This window comes from Hemiscyllium ocellatum, unplaced genomic scaffold (genome assembly GCF_020745735.1).
Source record: "Hemiscyllium ocellatum isolate sHemOce1 unplaced genomic scaffold, sHemOce1.pat.X.cur. scaffold_257_pat_ctg1, whole genome shotgun sequence".
NCBI lineage: Eukaryota > Metazoa > Chordata > Chondrichthyes > Orectolobiformes > Hemiscylliidae > Hemiscyllium > Hemiscyllium ocellatum.
In genome coordinates, this window is record NW_026868137.1 from 39662 (window position 1) to 45957 (window position 6296).

The 6296-nt window shown below is 41.3% G+C and overlaps 1 non-coding gene across 1 annotated transcript; it reads left to right on the forward strand.

Moving 5' to 3' along the window:
* Nucleotides 1-3303: 3303 nt before the first annotated feature.
* On the forward strand, nt 3304-3376 carry trnah-aug (transfer RNA histidin (anticodon AUG)). The gene has a single exon. It is a non-coding gene; the product is annotated as a tRNA-His (tRNA).
* Nucleotides 3377-6296: the final 2920 nt, after the last annotated feature.

Consider the following 6296-nt stretch of genomic DNA (forward strand, 5'->3'; position numbering starts at 1 on the left):
ATTTGTGCGAATAAAGAAGGTCCGTTTCAAGGCATTTGGGTTCCTGCTCCCATATTGCAGGTTTTGCAATAGAGCAGCCGAGTTTGGTCTGATCACATATCAAACCAAGAACTAAACCACGATGCTGCTGAGATGCATATCGATCATCTTGGAATGTCAACTTCAGCAATCACGAGGAAATCCACCGGGCTTTCTCTTGCGCCACAGAGCCGCGCAAGCAGGCATTTTTAAGCACACAGGGTTGCCTTTGCCTCGGGACTCCCATCTCACGTAGGTCTGACTTCGTCACGCTTTCCAGTACCAGGTGCTGATCCAAGTGTGCTCTCGCTATTCAAGGGTTTGTCTACACACTGATGAAATATTCTACTGGCATGTAGCTATGCCACACTTTCAGATAGTGAAGTCCAGACAAATACCACTGTCTGTTTGAAATTATTTATTCTAAATTTCCGCTTAATCGCTTGTCTCTTGCTTTTAATCTATGCTACTGCGTATTATTACTTCCCAAAACATGCTTATTTCTGTCACACATATCTCTCTCCTTCATAATATGTGCACGTTAATCAGTTTCTCACACAGCCTTCTCTGCACTTGGATAAACAGCCCCAGGCTGGCTCGACTACCTTTGCAGTGGAAATGTTCCAGCCCTTTGTCATTCTTATCATCTCCTCAGAACATCTTCTCCTGGAATCAGACGCTTCCTGCAACCTTCAAGGGAAAAACGTTCTCTGAAGAAAAGACAAAATGTCTCAACAAAACTCAACAGCTATTTTACATCTATGGAGAAAAAGGAGAGTTAATGTTTCGAGACCAATGATCCGTTTTTGAAACTAATGGGACATGCGGGTGCGAAAGGAATGTGAAAGAAGGCGGACGGGTCTGAAATGATTGAACTCGATGCTGGGTCCTGAAGATTGCATAATCTGTCAGTAGAAAATGAGGTGCCGTTCTTCCAGCTTGTGCTGTGCCTTGAAGGAGCACAGCAGCAGACCAGAGTCTGAAATAGTGCCTTGGGAGCACCGTGTAATATTGAAGTCACAGGAGACAGGAAGATCAAGATAATTTTTGTTGATTCCATACAGAACGTCGGTGATCTCAGCTTTGTCACTGACTCTGTTTTTCTCTCCCCATTGTGCAGTGATAAAATTCAGAGGAGGAAATACAGTTGCCTGGATTGAAAGTCGTGCTGACAAATCACTAAAAACAGTGTCTGGAAAGTCACACAGTGAGGAGAGGTATGGTAACCCAGCAGGTCATCTAGCTTAAACATTAGAACGTTACAGTGCAGTTGGCCCTTCGGTCCTCGATTTTTCACTGACCTGTGAAAAAAATATGATGCCCATCTAACCTTCATCGTTACATTATTATCCATATTTTTGTCCAATTCACATTCAGTGAGTCTACGACTGTTGCAGGCAGGCTGATCCACTCCCGTACTACTCTCTGTGTGAAGAAATTAGCACAGTTATCTGTCCTAAATCAATCGGCATTCAATTTAATGCTGTAGCTCCTCGTGTTGGCCTTCCCTATCTGAGGAAAGAGGCTCTCACTCTTCACTCTATCTAACCTTCTGATAATCATATAAATCTTGATTAAGTCACCTGTCAACCTTCTTCTCTCCAACGAAAACAACCTCAGTCTCCTCAGACTTTGATCGTAAGACTTTCGATTCACACCTGTCATCATCCTAGTAAACCTCCTTTGAACCCTTTCCAGAGATTTCACGTTTTTCCAAAATTCAGTGACCAGAGCTGCATGCAATACTTGGTGGTGCCCTACCAGGTGGTAAAGCCGCAACTTCTGTGATTTTATGGAGTGGTGTTTTCTGGGCAAATGTTGGGATGCAAGGAATTCTGGTCCAAAGGGTCGCGACAGAAAATGTCCTGCATTTTGCTGGCAAGTTGTGGAGTTCAGTGAGATGGAATATTGGTTAAAGTGGAAAAGAATGTATACTTTCCACCGCTTCCAGTCACCAGTAAGCATATCCAAGTCACATTCAGACATTCAGACATATTTCCTCATCTTTAAAAGGTATGCACACTTTCAGTTTGCCATGCGACAGTTTCGTAAATTAATTCAGTACTGACAGGATTACCGTTTAAAGCTGTGTGACAGATGTTGCAAACGGTCATACCAGACAAAATGAGGTGCCACGTGAAAAACAAATGTGTTTCATTCAGGAAAGATAAAATCGAATTGTTCATATAGAATGGTTCATAGAAAACTGTGGTGAACTATCTGCTGATTTTTTTAGATGGGGGTAGAAGACGTCCGCATGAGCACCACTCTCATGCTGACTTTGATCTCCAGGATCTGCAGCCCTCACTTTCACCTGCGGGAAAGGGAGCTGAGTCATCATTAACAATTGTGTTTTGAACTGGAAGAATTTTTCAAGCGAAGTTTGATTGAGCGTTGGGATGTGGAAATTCTGGTTAGATTAGTTGAGCCCAACAGCATTCTATGATTGATCAGAGCCCCCAGCGCGCCCATGAGTTTCTCTGATTGGTTGGAGCACCAATGCCTACAGCATGGTCATGTAGAACTGCCTCTTCTACGCTGTTGGGCATTATACATCATCAGTTCGGATGGGTCCTGCAGCATGCACAGGGTTAATATGATTGGAGAGCATGCTTGTGGCGAGTGATCATTGGAACGAAATGTTGTCGTCTTCAATCGATAGTTGGCGAGTGAGGGCGAAAGGGGAGGGAAGCACCAGGTGCTAGAGCACAGTTAGAGGTTCCATGTTTGGTCATTGTATGACTCTGGACCCAAAAACAGTGGCTCTGGGCTCGCTAATTAAGCCAAAGAGAGTCTGAGTCTTCTTCCCAGAAACAGACCCCAGTCAGCCGCCGCTATTCCTGGTTCAGTTTTATCTTGTTTTATCAGTCTCCAGGTGGTAGACTCTGGAACTCACTCTCTCTAAAGATTAGTTGGACATTGAACTTTCCATTCTTCTCTGGATGCATGGGCAAAGGAGTTTCAAAAAAAAAATGCTCAAAGCCGAGCATTCCCGCGAGCAACAGTGATGTGATCCGTGGCTTTGTGAAATGGAAAGGTTTGGATTGATGGGAAAGTGTACCCCATGAACACCTCTGTCCCTTACCTTGCTGTAAATGTTTCAGATACGAAAATAATGGATATCCGTGCCCTTTTTTTGGAACAAAACCCTGCTTCGAGAGGTGGTGAAGATTGGACTGAAGCAGTGACAGTGATTATCTTTGTTGCTTGTTCAATTCGTGCACATCACTGCTATTAATCATGTCCGTGCTAACATCACGGCTCATATAGAGTGGGCTGTTCGTCGGGCCAGTGGCGCAATGGATAACGCGCTTGACTATGGATCAGGAGACTGTAGGTTCAAGTCCTACCTAGCTCGAGGGAAATGCAGGCATTTATTACGCTTTGAAAACTGATTTCTCTTCAGCCGAAATAAGGTGTGAGTTTTTAATCTGCAGGAATAAGAATGCCTTCATTAAATGTCCACGTGAAGCTGAGGGTCAATATTCCAGTGTCATCACAGGAAGGAAGCTGAATAGTCGCACACGTTGGTCGTGGGTACCTTTCCATTTCACAAAGCCACGGATCACATCACTGTTGCTCGCGGGAATGCTCGGCTTTGAGCATTTTTTGCCTTGGCCCATGCATTCAGAGAAGAATGGAAAGTTCAATGTCCAACTAATCTTTATAGAGAGTGAGTTCCAGAGTCTACCACCTGAAGAAAGATAAAGTTTTCCGACAAATCTATTCAAAGCTTTCTGCATCTTGTCTGAAATCTACAAACCCTGATGATCGATCAAGAGTAACTGTTTCCTTCAATCTGTAATTCCATGCTCCTCATTATTTTGTAGACGGCAATCATGTCTCCTCACATTCAGCTCTGCTCTGAGAAAAATAACTCCCGTTTTGCCTAGGCCAGACCACTAAAAACATTCTTATGCAGGAAATCCAGAGTGTAACGTCGCTGTTTGTTTTGGTGAGTGTGTAGTAAGATTTACTTAGAATACTTTAGCTAGGTTGACTTCCAGTTTTGAAAACAGAGAGAAAATTATTCACAAAACTAAGGAACGAAACACAATGAACAGAATATAAAATACCCACAGATCTTAGCTATCTAAAGTAGACTTACTTATGCTTTTCAAAAAAATACACAACAGTCCTGATAATTAAACCCCATAAACACAGAATACAAATGAAACTGGTTTACAGGTCGATATTAGAGGGGCAGAAGATGAGAGACATTCACATCACTGGCACACTGAAAACCTTCGTGTAATTGTGTGTGGCTGATACTTTGGCAATGGTTAACAAAATATTTAGGCTGTCAAATAAATTTTGAAATTCTTGTGTTCGCTGAAATTTCTTGCCTGTTTTGAGCAATTCGGTGAGTTGAGCAGTCCCACTTCTAACAGTCAGCACAAACTTTCAGAAAAAGTCACTCAATCCGGTAAACCGTTGTACTGCTCTCTTCGTCAACAATGTATAAAAATACCCCGTAACTTTCGTTTTCACATCGCGTGGGGCTATTTGTCCGTGTTCAACGACATAGTCCAGGAAGGTGACTTTGGCTTTGGCAGATATACTTTCAGTTAGGTTTACAAATCAGTTTGACTTCCGTATTCGATCAAACAAGCCCGAGAAATTCTGTAAATATTCAATTCATGAGAGACTGAATGTCCCAGGCACACAACACACCAAACTGTTGTGTATCCAGCAATTACCTTGTCCGTTAACCTCTGAAATACGAGTGAAATCTTTTTCGCACAAACGGCATTACTTTAAATTTATGCAGTCCAGTTGGCGTTACAAAATTGCCTTTGATCTTTCCGACAAAGTTTACTGTCAGTAACCTTTGAGGAATTCCAACTTGGAAATGTAAGTTGCTCTTCGAATCTCTTCCACATAGTCCTCCAACTACAGATGCGTAGATGCACCAGTCTTTCTAACAACATTGACTTTGTGATAGTCCACACATAACTTTTGGGTCTTACCTGACTTTGGCACCATGATGATGGGTGAACTCCATTCATTGAAACTCACTTTGGTTATGCCATCTTGGAACATCCGTGATATCTCCTTATAAAATTGCACCAACTTTATAGGGTTATGCCTGCAAGGATGTAACAAAATCAGAACAGCAACTCCTATATTTACATCAACTACAAATAGGTTATTAATTCCCAGTTTATTTCAGCATGCAAGAGTAATAACTCTTACGATTTTCTTCTGGAAGAGAACTGAATAACTTTAACAATATTGGACAACTTTTGCATTGTCCAATTTTGTAGCAGGAACGTCCGTTGCAGAATTCGCTGAAATTGGTTCTTCCCAGTGTGTTGTATTCAATAACACATTCTCCCCTTGCATTCGTTCTCTGCCAAAATACCATTAGCGCATATTCCCATCACACATTCTGTGAGATTCCTTCATGCCAGAAGTTCCTATCAAGTAGCTAACCTCACTCGATTTCCTCTTAATTTGATAAGGTCTTCGAAACCTTGCTTTAAAGTTTCACCAATTAATGAAATTTAAATAAATACATTGTTCCCAGTGGCAAAATTCTGATTTTTTTTGTTTCTCATACACTTCCTGCTTCACCATTTGCTGCGATAATTTTAAGTGCTGTCTCGACAACTCTCCCACATTATTTAGTCCAATTCTAAAATTTGATACATCGTCCAAATGCGTGGTCTCTGTAACCTGACTTATTAATATTTCCTTATTAAATTTTAATTGTCCTCTTTCTTTATGCCCCAAATTGGTCTCAGATGATCTTAGTTTTGTGGATTCTTTCGATATATCTCAGATCGCAAACAGCACTGACGCAACTCCCTTATGGAAATAATCTGGCTGCTCCGAACCATAAAACCTCAACATAGTCTTTAATAATTGACGTCGCCTTTCCAGTGCACCATGTGATTCTGAATGGTACACAGTGGATTTGATTCGTTTTAATCCGAAGCTATCTATATACTCCCTGGAAAGTTGGATGTGAAGTTGGACCCTTGATCTAATTGTATCTCTGATAGTAGTTTATATTTAGTTTTTTTTTTAATCGTAATTTTTCCTCAATCCTTTTAGCTGTCATCTTGCAGAATTGAACAGCATTTGGAAATCTCGTCAATACGTCCATTTATGTTAATTAATACTTATTCCCATCTTTTATTGAATGTAGGGAACCTACAGAATGCATCAAGACAATTAAGACAGATTCCTTGAACGCTGCAGCAGGTATTAAAGGTGCAGGCTTTATTTTTTCCCATGGTTTGAAATGTATGACACGTCAGGCAAAATTCAAT